The 18,872-nt window shown below is 44.7% G+C and overlaps 1 long non-coding RNA gene across 1 annotated transcript; it reads left to right on the plus strand.

The window, feature by feature from the left end:
• The first annotated feature begins 358 nt into the window (after nt 1-358).
• On the plus strand, nt 359-18,077 carry LOC310744725. Its single transcript, XR_014539707.1, has 4 exons — nt 359-395; nt 616-879; nt 9,451-9,650; nt 16,094-18,077. It is a non-coding gene; the product is annotated as an uncharacterized lncRNA (long non-coding RNA).
• The last annotated feature ends 795 nt before the right edge of the window (nt 18,078-18,872 follow it).

An 18,872-nucleotide genomic window follows, 5' to 3' on the forward strand; every position in this document is an offset into this window, starting at 1 on the left:
TATTTATACCCTGCCCATCTGGCTGGGCTTCCCCAGCCACTCTGGGCGGCTTCCAAAAGAATATTAAAATACATCAAACATTAAAAGCTTCCCTAAACAGGGCTGCCTTCAGATGTCTTCTAAAAGCCTGGTAGTTGTTGTTCTCTTTGACATCTGGTGGGAGGGTGTTCCACAGGGAAGGCGCCACTACCGAGAAGGCCCTGTAACTTGGCCTCTCGCAGTGAGGGAACTGCCAGAAGGCCCTCGGTGCTGGACCTCAGTGTCCGGGTAGAACGATGGGGGTGGAGACGCTCCTTCAGATATACTGGACCAAGGCCGTTTAGGGCTTTAAAGGTCAGGATATACCTCCACACCATCACATTTACAGGACTATGAAGACTGACTTTTGAGAACAGGTGGGATTTACTTTTTTTAAAAGGTCTGGCATTTAACTCCTTAGAAAATTTATTTTAAAACCTCATTAACAGCAACAAAATGAAGAGTCCCACATGTATTATTTGAGGGAATGTAATATCGATCTACTCCTGATGGTCTTTTGTGCTTGTCTCAGAATTTTGGAGAGTCAGCTGCTCAAACATTTCACTTTCTCTTCTCCCTCTCTTTTATCTATTTTAGGAAAATGTGACAGCAGACCACAGTGCTGTGGTAGACTCCACATGGAGGTACAACAAAATTACCACATGAGGTTTACAAAACCCAGAGAATCAAAACAATATGTGCTTCAACTGAATCATTCCTACGCACTGTCATTGGTGGAGAGGAAGTGCGGAGAAACACATTTCTGGGATTTATTTATTTTGGTGCAGGAATGATGACATCATCACCCAGGGCACCAGGGTAATTGGTGGTGCCTCTTCGCTCTGGCAAGTGCATGAGATGGTAAGAAAACTTCCATGTTTTCCTGTTGTTCCCTATTGTTCATTAGCACAAAGAATGGATACTTCTTTTCCTTTCTTTTATGATTTTCCAACTTCACACTAGCAATAACACTTCTTTGCAGGATTGTCTGCTATTCTAATTTAAAGCTAAAGATTGTATGAAGGCTCACTGGAGATTTGTTCTTAAAGCTCAATGTGTTTTACAAGTTCCATCTATTCTGTAAACATCTATTCTATGACTGTTAGCTGATCCTTGAAAACTGGGTTTTATGCAATTTACTACTGCCCTTTAGGGAGGGGTACATCTGTTTGCATATTCATATATCAGTGGTGGGAAGCCTGGCCCACATTTGTTTTCACGGCCCTGGCCTCAACATGGTTGCTTGCTTACTGCTGTGGAAATGAGTAATAGTTTCATTAGTCAGGCAGAGTGATTTGGCTAATGCACCATATTCCAGCTGACATAAAATCCTGAGGTGTTGTGTGTTTTTTAACCACTTCTTGCATCTCCATGAAAATTGCCTCCAGGTCTTTCCTCTGCCCTGATTCTGTGGCATCCATCTGTTCACAAATGCAACATTGTCCTTTCAGAAACAGGATTAGAAGGGAACTTGCGAATACAGTGGTGCCTCGCAAGACGAAATTAATTCGTTCCGCAAGTTTTTTCTTCTTGCGAGTTTTTCGTCTTACGAAGCACGGTTTCCCATAGGATTGCATTGAAAATCAATTAATGCGTTCCTATGGAGACCGCCTTCAGACCAGGTCCGGGGACAGTCTGTCCCCGGACCTCTTCTGAAGGCTGGCGGGGGGAGAAGGACTTTTCTCCCCACCGCCAGCCTTCAGAACAGCCTTCTGAAGGCTGGCGGTGGGAAGAAATGCCCTTCTCCCGCCGCCAGCCTTCAGAAGAGTTCCCCCAGGGCTGCCTAGGCTGCGGATAGCAGCCTGCTGCCCCGCGCTTAAGCAGAGCGCCCCTTGCGCGGGGCAGACATTCGCAGCTTGGGGAGCCCTGCAGGAGTTCCCTGCAGGGCTCTCCAAGCTGCGGATAGCAGCCTGCTGCCCCACGCGAGGGGCACTCTGCTTAAGCGCGGGGCAGCAGGCTGCTATCCGCAGCCTAGGCAGCCCTGGGGGAACTCTTCTGAAGGCTGGCGGCGGGAGAAGGGCTTTTCTTCCCACCACCAGCCTTCAGAACAGCCTTCTGAATGTTGGCGGTGGGGAGGAAAACCTTCCTCCCACCGCAAGTCTTCAAGACTGGTCGGGAACAGAGGAGAAGCGCTGCGCACCTTCCCCTCTGTTCCCGGACCTGTCCTGAAGGCTTGCGGTGGGAGGAGGGCTTTCCTCCCCACCGCCAACATTCAGAATGCTGTTCTGAATGTTGGCGGTGGGGAGGAAAACGTTCCTCCCACCGCAAGCCTTCAGGACAGGTCCGGGAACAGAGGAGAAGGCGCGCTGCGCTTCCCCGCTGTCCCCGGAGATTTCCCTGTGGGCTTTCGTCTTGCGAAGCAAGCCCATAGGGAAATTCGTCTTGCGAAGCCGCTAAAAAATCGGAAAACCCTTTCGTCTTGCGGGTTTTTCGTTTAGTGATGCATTCGTCTTGCGGGGCACCACTGTATTCATGGTTTAATACATGGAGTGGCAATGTTTTCAATAACCTAATTGCTTTAGCTTGATGTTTGCAATATTGCATAGCTGAGTAAACACTTCATTTGGGTTTTTTAAAAATGCACTGTCATGTCACTGTGATATTTTTGCTAGATGGTTTGCTGACAAAAGTCATAATCAGGCATTTATTCCTCTACATGATGCTATTCATGTAGAGGCAAAAGTGGAGATGAATGCTCTTCTCCTGTCCTTCTCGGTCTTGTTTCCATTTGTCCATCATGAGTTGGAGGGCGATTGTCTACCATCAGGGAGTCTGCACGGTTTGTATAGGATTCCTGTTTGGTTCAAAAATCTGGTTTTCCAGGCTTCTCCCACCATCACTTAACAGGTTCTCCCACCATCTCTTCTTTATCTGATCCTTTTAAGAGTGAGAAATCTGAGGTAAGGAGAGAAATGTGCTATATTTGAATTGATGGAAAGGTTCCCTCTTGTTTCTGCCTGAGAGGAGCAAGTAGAAAGCAAAAGGGAGGCGGCATGTAGGCATGTGGAAGGTGAAGACCATGATCCCTGCAAACAGAGGCATGAGAATTGTGAGGAGACCTCCCATCAGATTTAGGGAAAGTGCTGGAGATCATGGCCCCACTTTGTCTACTGGCACAACAAACCAAAATTTCCACTAAAGTAAAAGCTATGGTTTTCCCACTAGTGATGTATGGAAGTGAGAGATGGACCATAAAGAAGGCTGATCGCCGAAGAATTGATGCTTTTGAATTATGGTGCTGGAGGAGACTCTTGAGAGTCCCATGGACTGCAAGAAGATCAAACCTATCCATTCTTAAGGAAATCAGCTCTGATTGCTCACTGGAAGGACAGATCCTGAAGCTGAGGCTCCAATACTTTGGCCACCTCAGGAGAAGAGAAGACTCCCTGGAAAAGACCCTGATGTTGGGAAAGATGGAGGGCACAAGGAAAAGGGGACGACAGAGGACAAGATGGTTGGGTAGTGTTCTCGAAGCTACGAACATGAGTTTGACCAAACTGCGGGAGGCAGTGGAAGACAGGAGTGCCTGGCGTGCTCTGGTCCATGGGGTCACGAAGAGTCGGACATGACTAAACAAAAAAAGCTTGGACTTGAGCTGATTGCACAGGAAGCAAAAAACTGGCATGGACAGACAGGTTAGCTCCTTGAGCAGGTGGTGTAAAGAATGAAGTAGACCTCTTATCCCATAGTGCGGGTGGGGGGAAGAGAGGGGGGGTCATTTGGGAAGCGGAACGGCTTCCACTGATGGTATTGGTCAGAAGGGCACAGCCTTGAATTCCTCCTCCCTTTCTTGCCAGTCACAAAGAGAAGTTCAGCATCGTGTAGCCTTCAAAATACTTCTTGAGTAGCTTTAAAACAATGAGAAAGATACACATGATTTTCCATCTTTTTTATTCTTACTCATGCTATGATTCAGTAGCACACTTCTGCCCTGCGGCCTAAAAAAAACACCACCAGCAGCCACACAAACCGCTTGCAGCAGGAGGAGAGTGAAACGACAGAGGAAATAGTTTCCCATCTAGAAAATAAGGAGATTAAAGGTAATCTGGAAGCCGGGCCCAGGATCTGCACCCTATTTAAACCAGGAACGTTTCATTATTATGCCTAAGACATTGCCTGAGAGTCAAGCCAGTAGTCTGGATGGCATGACATTTTAATAAATAAAAACCCTTCTAATCATCCATGAAATAGCTTTCTTATAAATTCAAAAACATTTACAAGCAAGGCGAACATTTGCAGATTGCTTTATGTAGTAGAAATTCCCAAGGGGGTGCTGAACTCCACAATCAGAAGGGCTCAGGAAATCAAAGGGATGGAAAGTTTATTGAGCAGGTCTGACAATTCATAATAAAGATCTCTGCACTGCTGGGGATTGGGAAGCAGTTACAGGACAGCCAAGCTTAATCCAGATGACATTGCAAGAAGCAAGGACAACAGTCTTTGCTTTAATTTTTTTTATAAAAATAAACATGACCTCAAATCCTGCAAATATCTTACTTTCTGGTATGCATGGTTTTTGATTTAACAAGCAAGCAAGAGGAGCCTTGATTGATTGCAGTTATAAAACGTTTTTTTCTATAAAGCTAGCAATAAAAAACTTGGAGAATAGGCATGAAACAAATGTTTTTTACGGGTTCAGGGAGTACCTGTGTTGGAATTGAATTGGGCAGTCATTCAGGGTAGTTCTGCAATTGCAATAAACTCAAAATCCAAATTCCAGGCAAGTCATAAAAAAATGAATTGATTTATGAACCATTTATGGCTCTCCAGTGAATGTCTATTTTGACTCTCTGTTTCTCTAATTTTATTTGTCTTTGTCTTATGATGCGTAGTCACCAATTCTGAGTGGGGACTTTCAGACATTCTTGAAATTTCTTCTACAATACATGGTTTAAACCAAAGATGTTGGGACAACTTTGTTGAATAATAAGAGGTGCTTTTCTTCTGTCATTTCTGATTTGCTGCTGGAAATTACTAGAAAAGAGGTTGTTGGCCTTTTTGGACCAGTGGGCACATTTTGACTTGTGGGCATGGCATAACGAAACACAACATGGCTGCCTGGCATAACAGAAATAAAAGGAGTACTGTCATGCTGGAAATTTTTCCATAATTGCAGTTCCAGACCAGAAAAGGCCTAAACCAGGCTTCCTCAGCCTCAGCCCTCCAGATGTTTTTGGCCTACAACTCCCATGATCCCTAGCTAGCAGGACCAGTGGTCAGGGTTGATGGGAATTGTAGTCTCAAAACACCTGGAGGGCCAAGGTTGAGGAAGCCTGGCCTAACCTGTTGAACAGCCTGCCATACGGCTGTTAAAGTCACAGGAAACTTGTTTTTCTTCAATGCCAACCCTAAACCAAACTTAGGTTGCTATCCTGTATCCACTTATCTGGAATTAAGTCCCATTAAACACCAAAGGACTTACTCCCGAGTAGACATTACACTATTGTACTGTGTGAGGAAGGGCCACAGCAGCAGAAATTTGGTTTATCTCAGTGGACTGGAGCCTAAAAATAAGCCTGGTGTGCTCTGGGACATATTCCCCATTGCCTCCCCTGACCCATTTTGCTCTGACCCCTTTGTCTTCATTGAATGCTGCATGGCACTAAACACAGACATCCTGCTTTAACTACAGTGGAACAGCAAAGGAATAGCAATTTGGCACCTTCAAAAGGAGTGCCTTGAAATTCAGGCCTCCTTGAAGGATTCTTATCTAGTCCTGTTGGCAAAGCGCTTCCCTGACTAGAGGTGAATTTCTCCCAGTTATACACGAGATCAAGGAGCTGTTTATCTGAAAGGTGTTAACAGGGCCGGCCCAAGACCTTTTGACACCTGAGGCAAGACGTGCCACTGATACTTCCCACCCTGCCCCAGATTCCAGGTGGGAAGAGCATGCTGCCCTAGTTGGATTGCCTCGTGTCATCATTTTGGTGCACTGGCCATGCGAGGGCACTAAACTAGCTTAAAGGTAAAGTGACCCCTGACCGTTAGGTGCAATTGCGAACAACTCTGGGGTTGCAGCGCTCATCTCACTTTACTGGCTGAGGGAGCAGGTGTATAGCTTCTGGGTCATGTGGCCAGCATGACTAAGCCGCTTCTGGCGAACCAGAGCAGCGCACAGAAACACCATTTACCCTCCCGCCGGAACGTACCTATTTATCTACTTGGACTTGGACGTGCTTTCGAACTGCTAGGTTGGCAGGAGCAGGGACTGAGCAATGGGAGCTCACCCCATCGCGGGGATTCAAACCGCCGACCTTCTGATTGGCAAGCCCTAGGCTCTGTGGTTTAGACCACAGCACCACCCGCGTCCCTTTCCACAGAGCCACCCATGTCCCACTAGCTTAGGACAGGGGAAACCACACAGAACCACAAGGCAACTAGGTTCATCAGCCTGTCTACCTTGAAGCAGATGCTCACAGCCCTGGCTTCCCTGGAGCAGATTCACAGGCTTCAGGATTAATTTCTGCACAGCAGAAGACCTCAAGCGTTCAAGAAGAAGGAGACTTCTTCCGTGGCATGGCCATAGTGGATGGTTATGTTTCTTTCTGCTACTTTCCACCCCTCAGAATTTGTCACCTGAGGCTGCTGCCTCACTCTGCCTCATGGTGGGGCAGATCCTAGATGTTAAGGCAGTCAGAGCTGTGTTGCACATGTGCCTAGGGCAGGGGAGATGAGTCATAAAAACTCAGAGCCTTGCCACTTCCCAAGGAAGGTAAGGTACCTTTCATTTCGCACCACAAAAACCCTTCCCTCCCTTAGGGTCTGGAGCTCCTACCTGTGGGCACTAAGGAAAGCCATTGCAAGTACAATGATGCCTGTAGACACCATGTTGTGACTCCCTTGGTTCAATGATAACGGAGATAATCTGACTCACATGCACCTGATGAAATGGACTCTGGATCACAAAACCTTATTCCAGGGATGAGGAACCTGCGGCTCTCCAGCTGGTGTTAGATTACAGCTCCCATTATCTCTGACCACTAGCCATGCTGGCTGGGGTGGATGGGAGTTGGAGTCCTACACCATCTGGAAGTGCAACAGGCTTGCCATCCTTGGCTTATGCCATGACAAATTTGATCATCTTTAATGTGACACCAAGCCTTATTCTGGAAGCATCAGTTCAGACTTCTTTATGCCTCTTTGTGAGTCAGGTAGGGCTTGACCTTGGTGTCAGCTGGCAGATGGGCCCCGTTATGTAATGGTATTAATTAATTAATGCACATAGAAGGGATGAGAGCAATGCATGTCACCCCAAGCGGTAGCATGCAGTGAAAGCTGCTTTTCTCTCTATATGAATTAAGGAAAAGAAGCCTTCTGGTTCTCCTCGCTCAGCAAATGTACCCTTCAGGCATTTCTGCTCGGTGGGAGGTAGAATCAGCTTGGCAGGCAGACTCACTGTGAAGGGCAGAAGGCATCCTAAGTGTGTGCGCGTGTGGATGTGCTGTAAAAGCCCAGATGATCTGCAAACCAAAAGAGCAAATTCTTTTCTTCTTTTTCCATTTAAGGAACTTAAATGCACATTGAATATGGAAAAAAAGGAAGAAAGGCAGGCAGCTATGAGATGAAAACATGGGAAAACTGTCTTTGAGGAAGGCACAGGCAGACTGCAGACTTAGCGATCTACTTTGTTCCATGCTCAGGCTAGTCTACTGCAGGGGGTTGTGCCTTTGAGGGCCACCAACTTGGACAGCTATAAAAGGGCATTAGAAATGGAGAACGAAGCTATGAATGGCTACTAGTCTTGACTGTGTTTGCACCTTCAGCACTGAAGGCGAATACCAGTTGCTAAGGAATACTAGAGTGGAGAGTGCTGTTGTGCTCATGTCCTGCTTGTGGACTTCCCATAGGCCACTCTGAGAACAGAATGGGCCTTGATCCAGTAGGGCTCTTATGTTCATATCTTGGAAGATTGTCCAGAAACTGAAGTCAATCCAAAACACAGCTGCTAGGCTACTAACTAGGCCAGAGCATATCTCAACAGTGCTTAAAGAGCTCAACTGGCTTCTTGTGCTAGTGCTTAGTTTCAAAGCCCAGTATGGATTGGGATTGAGTGACTGTCTTCTCCACATCAATCAGCTTGCACACTAACAACTTTCTTAGAAGCTTTCTTCTGGGTTCCTCTGCCATCTGAAGTGAGATTGGAGGCCTGGGGCACAGATCAGAGGGTCTTTTCAGCCATGGGGTCTCGCTAACTCCAGAGAAGTACTCTAACATAACTTAGGCACCTGCATATGTATTTCTTCTTGTGATTTCTTTTGGCACTGTTTTTGTACTATTTTATTATGTTTTCATTTGTTATTGTAAAGCAGCCTGGAAATTTTGAATCAAAGGGTGACATAGATTCAATCAAACACATCAATAGCTCCTAGAACCCTGAGGTCTTTCAGCCAGAACCAGGTGATAGTGCCAAATAATGACTTGGGAGAGAGGAGCCCAGTGCAAAATGAAAGTCCTGGAAGTGATCCCAGCTGTCTACTGATGTTTTAATGCCCCACACTGAATTGTTACTGTGCAATTTATGTATGGATTTTATAATTGATTTTATAGTTTTGAACTGTTTAGAAGCCATTTTGGCATCTGAGTAGTATATAAAGAAATAATAATGAGCATCAAGTAATGGCTGTGCAGGGCAAAGCTATATAGTATCCAACTATACTTATTTAATGCTCTCTGGGTGAATTTGTTGTGGATTTTTACCTTATTTGTAGAGGGATGGCGTTGTTTTTCTTCTGCTTGAATACCAGATCTCACAGTTTTGCTAAGATATAACTGAGATGCTTGGGGAGCTAGCCAAGAAGCTTTGCTTAGAGTCCCAATAGTGAAAGAGGTGAGGTTGGCTAGAAATTAGGGCAGATTCATACATAGCAACTTTAGCTGACAAGGAATATTTGACGAAGCCCCAAGACTCTTCTATGCTAGGAAACACTTTGCTTCCAATCATGCTTATTTTATTTCATACTTAAGTTTCTGGTTGGGTGAGCAGCTAATGTTTATAACAGTACAAAGTTTGTAGCATCTTCAAAGACTTAACTATTACAGCACAAGCTTTCAAGCACTCCTGAAATGATGCTCCACCAGACCCACTTCTCCAATTTCTTTTAAGTATTCTTTCCTAGGGAAAACATCTTCTGTTTTCCTACCTCGTTCTCCAGGAGCTTTAGAGATCCTGTTATAATTTTGGTGGGTACAGGGTGATGACCCTGTGATCATGAAGTGGCTGAGAGTGTTGTGTATGTGTGTGTGTTTTCATTAAACATTTTCCCAATGGTCTGCAGCCTCCCCAGGTGCCCATACTTTCTGATTTGAAAAATTGCCATAGGCTGAATTACCCCTGGGCTTTAATTGAAGATTAGGAAAGAGAAGCTGGCTACCAAGAGCCTGAGGCCAGTACACACCCTTATTTTGTTCTTCCTTTTACCTCTCTTCACACAGATTTTTTCAAAAGTAAAGACTGCACTAAACATTTATCAGATGCACTGTAAGCAGCCTTCCCACCTTCCCATGTCTGAAGCATAGGCCAGATGAGGCCATCATGAGGTTCTCCGGAAGTGGGAGCATCCAGGAAGGCTGCAGAATGCAGGTGACCAGAGAGATGATTTGGTGAATGAAAGAAAGGACAGCTCAAAAGTAAGGTAAGTGGAACAAAAACCATTCACCTGACCAATGAGAATATCACTGAATTTCCTCTCCCTCTTGAGAATTTTCAAATGCAATTTCTTATCTCCTTAACTAATGAATGGGAAATGGGGGGGGGGGAGCTAAAGAAAATTTTAGCAGAGTCCTAGACCAGAGTCTACAATATGTTAGTTTTAAGATGCTGCAAGATTTTGTTTTTGTTTATGACAGGCTATACAGTTTAAGGAAAAGGGCAAGGCATCCGATGAGTTTGATCAGCACTGGACAAGAGCATCAGGCCCTCCAAGTGTCCCTATTTTCCAGGGACATCCCTGATTTAGAGAAGCCGTCCCAGTTTCTGATTTGATCCCTGAATGTCCCACTTTTCCTTAGGATGTCCCTTTTTTTCATTGGAGAAATGTTACAGGGTATGGAGTTATCTGATCTGTCTGAAAACAATCCTGTAGTTTTTAAAAAATGTTTAATGTTTTATTATGTTTTTATATATGTTGGAAGCTGTCCAGAGTGGCTGGGGCAACCCAGTAAGACGTGTGGGGTATAAATAGTAAAATTATCATTATGGAATGAGACGTCCCTATTTTCAGCGGAGAAATGTTGGAGGGTATGGAGCATAAATCTCTCTCTGTGTGTTGCTGGGGCACCTGCAGCCATGGGACAGAATGAGCAAAGGGAGACCCCATCAGGATTCTGCATTCGTAGGATGAATCAAGATTCGGATTGGCAGACTCAGCCTTCCAAGATCCAATGGGGAACAATATTAAATTGCCTAAGGTCAAGACAGTCCATTTCTCCTAGCAATTCCTCAGATATTATAGACTTATTCTGCAGTGATGGGGAGCATATAAATTATGTGGCTATTTTGACAATGTTTCAGTTTCACTCGTTCTCTCTTGTCTGCTTATTCTCTTGCTCATAGCTTTCTAGCATGAAACACATACGACACAGGTGTTAATGCAAGACAGGAATCCAAATCCCATTCCAAATCCAGGTCAGAGGTGAAGCGTACAAATCCACAGACAGATTTGAGCAGCTCTAAATGTAATTCAGCACACCAGCAAATGCTCTCAAGGGCTCAGACATCCTGCATTTGTGACTGGACTTGATTGCAGATTTTCACTGCAGGGCAAGAGGCTGCCTGTTCCAATAGCACACAGCCTGTCCACAATAATGCCTAAATGACAGATCAGTCTTGCTTCCCTTGCCCTATTTTGCAGGTCTTCGGCAATGCTCATGTGCTGAGGCCAGTCCATGAAGCAGTGGAAGCAATGTAAGTGTGATCAACAGTAAAGCCATACATAGCATCAACATACACTTGTTTAAGCTGCAGTTGCAGCTGAAAACTGAAACATTTTATTTGCTGTCCATCCAGAATCTGCTAGGCACATCTTAGACCTCTTTTTTCCACAGTAACCAGCTCTTGATTAATGTAGCACATCCCTGTAATAAATCAACAGACAATTTCCCCATTCTCTAAACTGAATGGCATAGGCTAGTTTTTATAGATATCTAATTTTCAAATAAACAGGAAAAGGAACAGGAACAACCACCCAAACGCACAAGTACATCACATTTAATTTCCACTGGCCAATATAAACATTTTACTTTACATTTCTTCTTTTTCTACTAAAGGTAAGGTAAAGGGAGCCCTGACCATTAGGTCCAGTTGTGGCTGACTCTGGGGTTGCGACACTCATCTCGTTTTATTGGCCGAAGGAGCCGGCGTACAGCTTCTGGGTCATGTGGCCAGCATGACTAAGCCGCTTCTGGCGAACCAGAGCAGTGCATGAAAATGCTGTTTACCTTCCTGCCAGAGCAGTACCTATTTATCTACTTGCACTTTGACGTGCTTTTGAACTGCTAGGTTGGCAGGAGCTGGGACCGAGCAACGGGAGCTCACCCCGTTGCGGGGATTCGAACCGCTGACCTTCTGATCGGCAAGTCCTAGGCTCTGTGGTTTAACCCACAGCACCACCCGCTTCCCCTTTTCTTTTTCTACTACTACTATTTAATTAATTTATATACCGCTTAATTGCTGAAGTGGCTTCTAAGCAGTTTGCAAGTTTATAACCAATTACCAAGGACACAAACCCACATAATTAAAATACACATTAAAACAATTTAATCAAAGCATTAAAATTGCCACCCACAATTGAAGTGCACAACTAAACAAGCCCATTAAAAGCACAGCAATAGAAGGTGTTAAAACAGCTATTCAAACTGGAGGTTTGTGTCAGAAGAGATGGGGAATGCTTGGTCAGTATTGCAGAAAGAGTTCGGTTTAGGCTGTGTCTGCTGGCTGCTACAGAATAAGGTCCCTCCAGAAATGTTTCTGCAGTCCCGTATAACTTCTGCATAGGTCCGTTTTGACATTTTTCAAAGATGTTTTATTTAACTCTGCATCAGTGGTGGGAAGCAAGGCGTGTTTCTGGAAGTAATATTCAGATTGACAGCCGTTTATTAACACAGCTTGAGGCCTGTTAGCCAAACGTCAGTGTCTTTGAAAACCAAAGAGGGGAACAACCTAGTCTTCCGCTGCATTCTTCCTTCTCCTGTGAGCTGCCACGCATGGGGCACCATGCCAGCTCTTCTCCTTTCCTTCCCACATACACAGAGCTATGTGTGGGCATTTCTATGTACATCTTCATTTATCTAATATTTCGTGGAATACCCCCCCCCCCAATGTTCTTTAATACATGAACAGACTGCTTCTCCTATATTTGATGAATACAGTGGGAGGAATTCAACATTGTGCTATGGCGATTGTTCCATCAGCATTTGGGCTTGTCTGATAGAACGATTCCCTCCCATGCAGTGTACAGGGACAGGGCAGTTTCTCCAGACACCCCTGAGAATGTTTTCTGCTAATGCATCCTCTTACTAAGTCAGATCATTGGCTTAGCTAGTTCAGTACAGTGGTACGGCTGGTTACGTACTTAATTCATTCCGGAGGTCCGTTCTTAACCTGAAACTGTTCTTAACCTGAAGCACCACTTTAGCTAATGGGGCCTCCCGCTGCCGCTGCACGATTTCTGTTCTCATCCTGAAGCAAAGTTCTTAACCCAAGGTACTATTTCTGGGTTAGCGGAGTCTGTAACCTGAAGCGTATGTAACCCGAGGTACCACTGTATCACCTACTCTGGCTGGCAGCACAACTCTGAGGCCAGGCTGGCCCATGACGTTTTGCTTCCTGAGGTGGAGCAGAAAATACACATGCACACACCAACGCCACGGTGCATAGTAGCAGGTGCAACTGCACTGGTGGCCAGTTCATCTCTGGGCCCAACCAAAGTTGTTCACTTTAATGATTTAAGCCCTAAGTGGTCTAGGCCCCAAATATCTCTGTGCCTGCTGCCCTTATCAGGAGTTGTGCAGAGGGGGCTCTCTTGGTTATTCCACCATCCTCAGTGAGCAGCCCAGGAGAGGGCTTCGTCTGTGGCAGCTCTAAATTGTGGAACTCCCCCCCCCCCACAGAGATAGTACCTGCTGCACCTTCATTGTACAACTTTTGTCATATGCTGAGGATGCATACCTCTTGACCCTGACCTTTGCCAGTTAAGGTGTTTTGTTTTGGGGAAAGCACCTCTTGCTCTGAGTTTCTACTGTGCTGTTCCATTTGGAACAGCTTAACTTGTTTTAAAATTGTACATTGTTGAAATGCAAGCGGGACTCAGTGGTGAAGGTCAGGTAAGAAATCATATTCACGCGCGCACACACAAATCTGCTGCCTCAGGTCACTTGTTCATTTCTGTGCACTCACTCAGTTCTGCACGTCCGTTGCTGTTTCATCTGTTTACTGGGCTGCCTCCAGACTTTGAGGAATCCAGAGTTTCCTTAAAGTTAAATATTTATGTTAAACTGAACCTGAGCTAGAAAAGGAAGGAAGTCACAAGGTCAACACTGAAATTGCAATAAATGTGTCTCAAGTATAGTAATTATGGTCTTTTAATGGTTATTAACTAGCAAAATAGATTTTGCTCAAGCAACCTCCAATCCTGGGGGCACAAATATTGAGAGGTGAGGAGTTCGAAGAACTTTATTTTATTTTCCCCATTGATAAACTAAAGGTGGTAATAAGACATTTTAAACATAGTTTCTAGGAGCATGCCGGAGGGCATTTGCCAAAAGTAATAATAAAAATCTAAGTTTGCTGTGGAAAAATTCTATGTGGAAATATGAATTTGAAATCTCAGAAATTATACTCACACAACCACAGAACCTGCTCCCCCCACATACTTACATACATACAACCACACCAAATGTGGTTTGTATTAAATCTGTAAGTCAAACCCTAGACCATATTGCTTTCTTATCCCTTTCATTGGAGAAGGTATCTGTATTTTAATTTCTGTTACTCTCAAAATCAATTGATAACATTACAGAACAACACAGGAATTGGGAGCAGCAGTATAAAGCCATGGTGCCCTTCTTTAATAGTAAATGTTGGGGATTGGATCTCCTTAAATACTTCTTAGAGTCTCTGCCTGTCCTACTGAAGCTAAATCCACCATTTCCCTGTGTTAATTTCTGCCTTATCATTGAGCAGTAAAAGCCACTTCCAGAAATACAGGAGAATACAGTGCAAGTTTAGCACTCATTGCCATGTTATTTGCTTCCGGAAAAAAATCCATTTGCATATAACACAGAAATGAGCACTATATTCTGCTATATTTCTGGAAGTGGCTTTTACAGCATGCGAAAGCTTAGTGATAATGCGCAGAAATTAAGAGTTTTGGAAACGTCAGGGAACTGGAACAAACTGCATGGAATGCAGCCTTGAGCTGGCCAGTCATGCTCTAACATATCCCAATGCACATGTTCACAGCAAGGAAAGAAAATACTCACACATATTTTGCTGGCTATTGAAATCCTTCTCCTAGGAGCTAGCTGTCAACGTGATTATATGTAACAGCACTTGCCTGTATCTGACCTTTCATTTATCCAAATATTTTTTTGATGTGCCCCAAGACATTTGAAAAAATGAACTTATATTATAATTTAAATCCACGGGCAGAAGTAAATTGGATCATTTATCTTGTTAACCTTGGAGAAGGCAGCTGCCATGTTATTTAAAGAACCACTCATTTAAAATCAGTCTTTCTTGGCCCTGATCTGATGTGTTATCTGCTTACATTTGAGGCTGGACTTGAGGAAAGTGGGGTTATGGGTTACTCTCAGTGGGACCTGTACCATAATATTGGAATATCCAGTCTCTGTATTCCATTTTCTTGTCCTCCCCACTCAGTCCCACTTCCCCATTTTTTCAGTGGCCACTGAGGACTCTCAGCCTTTGTTGGTCTGTTGTGGGCTCCCCCCACCCCTCATTGCCCTCATTTTTTTTGTACTTATACAAATGTCAGGGCTCTCTCAAGTCTTTATCCCTCACTTGTACATGGGTTTTGTTTCATAGACAATGGCGCACCCCGAAAAAAAATACAAAGTTGATGATCCACATGATCCAACGTCTTACTGAAGTGGAGCCATTCCAGAATCTCTAATGGCTTATTGACCCTTGTGAAGCTTTATTTCTCATGCACTTCAGAATGCTTGTTTTTTTGCACAGGACATCATGTTGCTAATGGACTGGTGTCAGAAGGATCTGGAGGTGGGAAAGCCAAGGAGTGGCATAAGGAAGCCATATCCTTCACCAAGGATTTTAAGAGAAACAGCCATGCTTCTTGCCCACAACCTGGGGAATGGCTTCAATTTTATGACAAAACTACAGGCATGTACTTGAGATGCCCCCAGTGAGCTCAGGGCTTACAGGACAAGTTATGATATGTGGGACAAAGGGTTAGGTGGAAGCACACAATCTGGAAGTACTCTTGGGTCCAGTTCTGTCACTGGAGGTCCAAGTGGTGTCAGTAGCTGAAAGTGTTGACTTCCAGATCCAATGTCAGCTAGATGGGTGGCTCCAGTTTTTGAATAACCCCAATTTCCCCCCTAACCATCAGCACATCTTGAGGTCCTGAATTCTTCAAGTCAGTTCCACGTTGTGGAAAGAAATGCATTCTCAACTCTCTCCCCGTCATCTTCACTGGATCATCTGAGTTTTAGTACAGAGGGATAAAAACAACAGTCATAATTCTGTAAACCTTGATCATGTTCCCACTTAGTCATCCTTCTTTTCAACTAAAAAGCCTCAAACACTTTAGCCTTGCCTTGTAAGGGAGGTGCTCCAACCCTTTGATCACATTGATTTCCCTTTCCAGTTCTATGGCATCCATTTTTTCTTTTTCTTTTTGCAACAACTTTAGGACTCTGGTGCCAAACAGTTTTGACCTTTTGATTAAAAAGTAAATCAAGATGTTTGTGCATTGAGTCTAATTGAGAACATGCAACTTTTTTGGGGGGGAGGGGAGAGAATCAATTTTTATTTACTCCTAACAGAGCCTGACTATTCGCTGTTAAAAGCTTACATTGTTCCATCTCATTCCTACAGAAACAAACTCACTGACAGTGGAGGCTGCATTGTCGCTCCCTCATTATCAGATGGAATCAAATGGTCATTATGGAGCCAGAACAAATGTGGTCTAAGTGCAGCACGAAATAGCCCTCCGGTTCCCAAAATAAATGTGTTTACATAACATGCGCAATCTCCCAATCTTTGCCTCAGGCCCTTTTAGCAGAATAGCTCATTACCACTCACAAAACTGTGTGCTAAGTGGAGATAAAAAGGCTAGGTTTGTTAACAATGTATTTGGTTTCCAATAATGCTTAGTTGGTTAATCACATGCATCCACGGGGAAGTTACAGCTGGGCAATGGGATGCAAAGGAAGTAGGGGTTGTGCTCTCTCCTTGTTTGGTGATAGGGAGAACATTATTTGCCTGGATATTTCACTCGAGGCAAGAGGCTTACTGATGATGGCACTGCCACGTGGGAGGGATAAGAGGATCTCCTGATAAATCTTGAATATTTCTTGGACTGATCCACCAGCTGGAGCTATCATTGATTTGAGAAAGCTGCCTCAAATTTGTCTAGTGGTGAAAAGCTAGGAAGGTTCCCGCTTCCAGATGACTCTACTCCCAAAGCGAACACCACCACCCCAACAACACAAACCCATAGCTACATGCTTATTTATTTAAGACATTTCTGCTCTGCCACCTTTCCATTTTAAAAGCCCTCAAGGCACCAATAAAAAGCAGTATAAAATAGTGAAAGAAATGTAATGAATGCAGTTACAGCAGAGGGCAGAATTCAGCGTAGTGCTAAGTGGAGTATTTGTGTGGGGAACAAGGTCCGCTTGTGCAACAGGACTTCTCCTCCTCTTCTCCCACCACATGTACTCACTAAACCTGTTGTGGTGGTTTCCCCAAACCCACCAGAGCAAATTTAGGGGCATATGTGGGGAAGAGAGACAGGAAGTCCCAGTTATGTGAGTGGACCTCATTCCACTCACACTACAACTTAGTTTAATCCCACTCAGACATCTTACACACCTTTGAAAGCTCAGATAAACAGGACATACCTAGCCTGATAGTAATGATGGGACTTGGTGAACATGTCTTAGGAGGATTCCATAGTTGGTGCCTTCCCCAATATGGTGCCTTTCAGATGTTGTTAGACTACAGCTCCCATCATCCCTGACCACTGGCCATGCTGGCTGGGGCAGATGGGAGTTGTAGTTCAATGACATCTGGCAAACACCAGGTTTCTAGGGTAGACAGTATGGTATCCTCCATTTGTTGTTGGACAACAACTCTAAACAGCCCCAGCCAGCAGTACCTGGGATCATGGGATTATAGTCCAACAACAGCACCTTTTCTACACTTACTGTAGGTCCTCTCTCTATTACTACCTGCCTAACTTCCAAATATTAGGACACTGGATGCAGATCCTTTGATAAATGTTTCAGCTGACAGGTAACCCAGGTAAGTGGCCGCTTACATACCCAACAATAAGGGCTTAAAGTATATCCAAAAGGGTCAAACACACCAAGATTGGACATACTCTATTCAAATCTCTTCCATACAGTTTCTGAGCATCATGCTGGGGTTAACCTATCTTTCCTCCTATCTTTTGTAGATACATGTCTCCTAAGTTCATAAGTGATGCTGAAGGCTTAAGTGGCAGCCCTGTGATTTGGGCTGTAGGGGTTCACCAGCACAGCACTTCCCTACCCACTCAGTAGCCAAACTTGGTTGTGGGTGGAGTGAACCAATCTGTGAAGAGTTCAACACATATGGATCCATCATAGGAAGGTTTGCTGCATTACACACAAAAATGAGCTCTTTGTTAAAACGTATGCTGTTGGAGGCAAGCACTGGAATATTATATGTGCCAGGAAACTGGGAAGGCTTCCAAGAGCCAGTATGCAGGCAGGAATATGCACAGCTGTTAAATGTGGCATCCAGATAAGGGCTGATTGGGACCCTATATTCTTCTTTATATAAAAAAAGTTTTTATTAGTTTTACATAAAGTTGTACACAGCAAATATAACCATTCCAAAAACAAAAAGAGGTTCTTTTTGTTTCAACATCGGGGCCCAGTACAGGCCACATGTTCTCCTGCAATGATTTTGCAAAGTTTTTTGCAGATAAAATCGCTCAAATTCGGGAAGAAGTAGACTCCACCGTGGGAGCAGGGCCGGGGCGGGAGAGTGCTAGAGTTCTGTCTAGTCAAGTTGAGTGGGATCAATTCCAATCTGTTACTTCCGAGGATGTGGACAGGCTGCTTGGACGAGTGAAACCAACCACCTGTCTCCTGGATCCTTGCCCATCCTGGCTTATAAAAGCTAGCCGGGAAGGACTGGGCGATGGGCTTCGTGGGGTGGTGAATGCTTCCCTCCGTGAGGGAGCCTTCCCAGACCCGCTGAAAGAGGCGGTTATTAAACCGCTTCTTAAAAAACCATCTTTAGATGCAGCCACGATGGCCAACTATCGCCCAGTCTCAAATCTTCTATTCTTGGGCAAGGTGATTGAGCGAGTGGTTGCCGAACAACTCCAGGCACGCCTGGAAGAAGCGGACCATTTGGATCCCTTCCAGTCGGGATTCTGGCCTCATCATGGGACTGAAACTGCCTTGGTCGCACTGGTTGATGATCTCCGGCGGGCTAGGGACAAAGGTGAGAGCTGTTTCCTAGTTCTGCTGGATCTCTCAGTGGCGTTTGATACCATCGACCATAACATCCTTCTGGACCGTCTTGAGGGGCTGGGAGCTGGAGGCACTGTCATACAGTGGTTCCGCTCCTTCCTCCTGGGCCGTGTTCAGAAAGTGGT

Source organism: Podarcis filfolensis, assembly GCF_964270895.1.
Source record: "Podarcis filfolensis genome assembly, chromosome: 11".
Lineage (NCBI taxonomy): Eukaryota > Metazoa > Chordata > Lepidosauria > Squamata > Lacertidae > Podarcis > Podarcis filfolensis.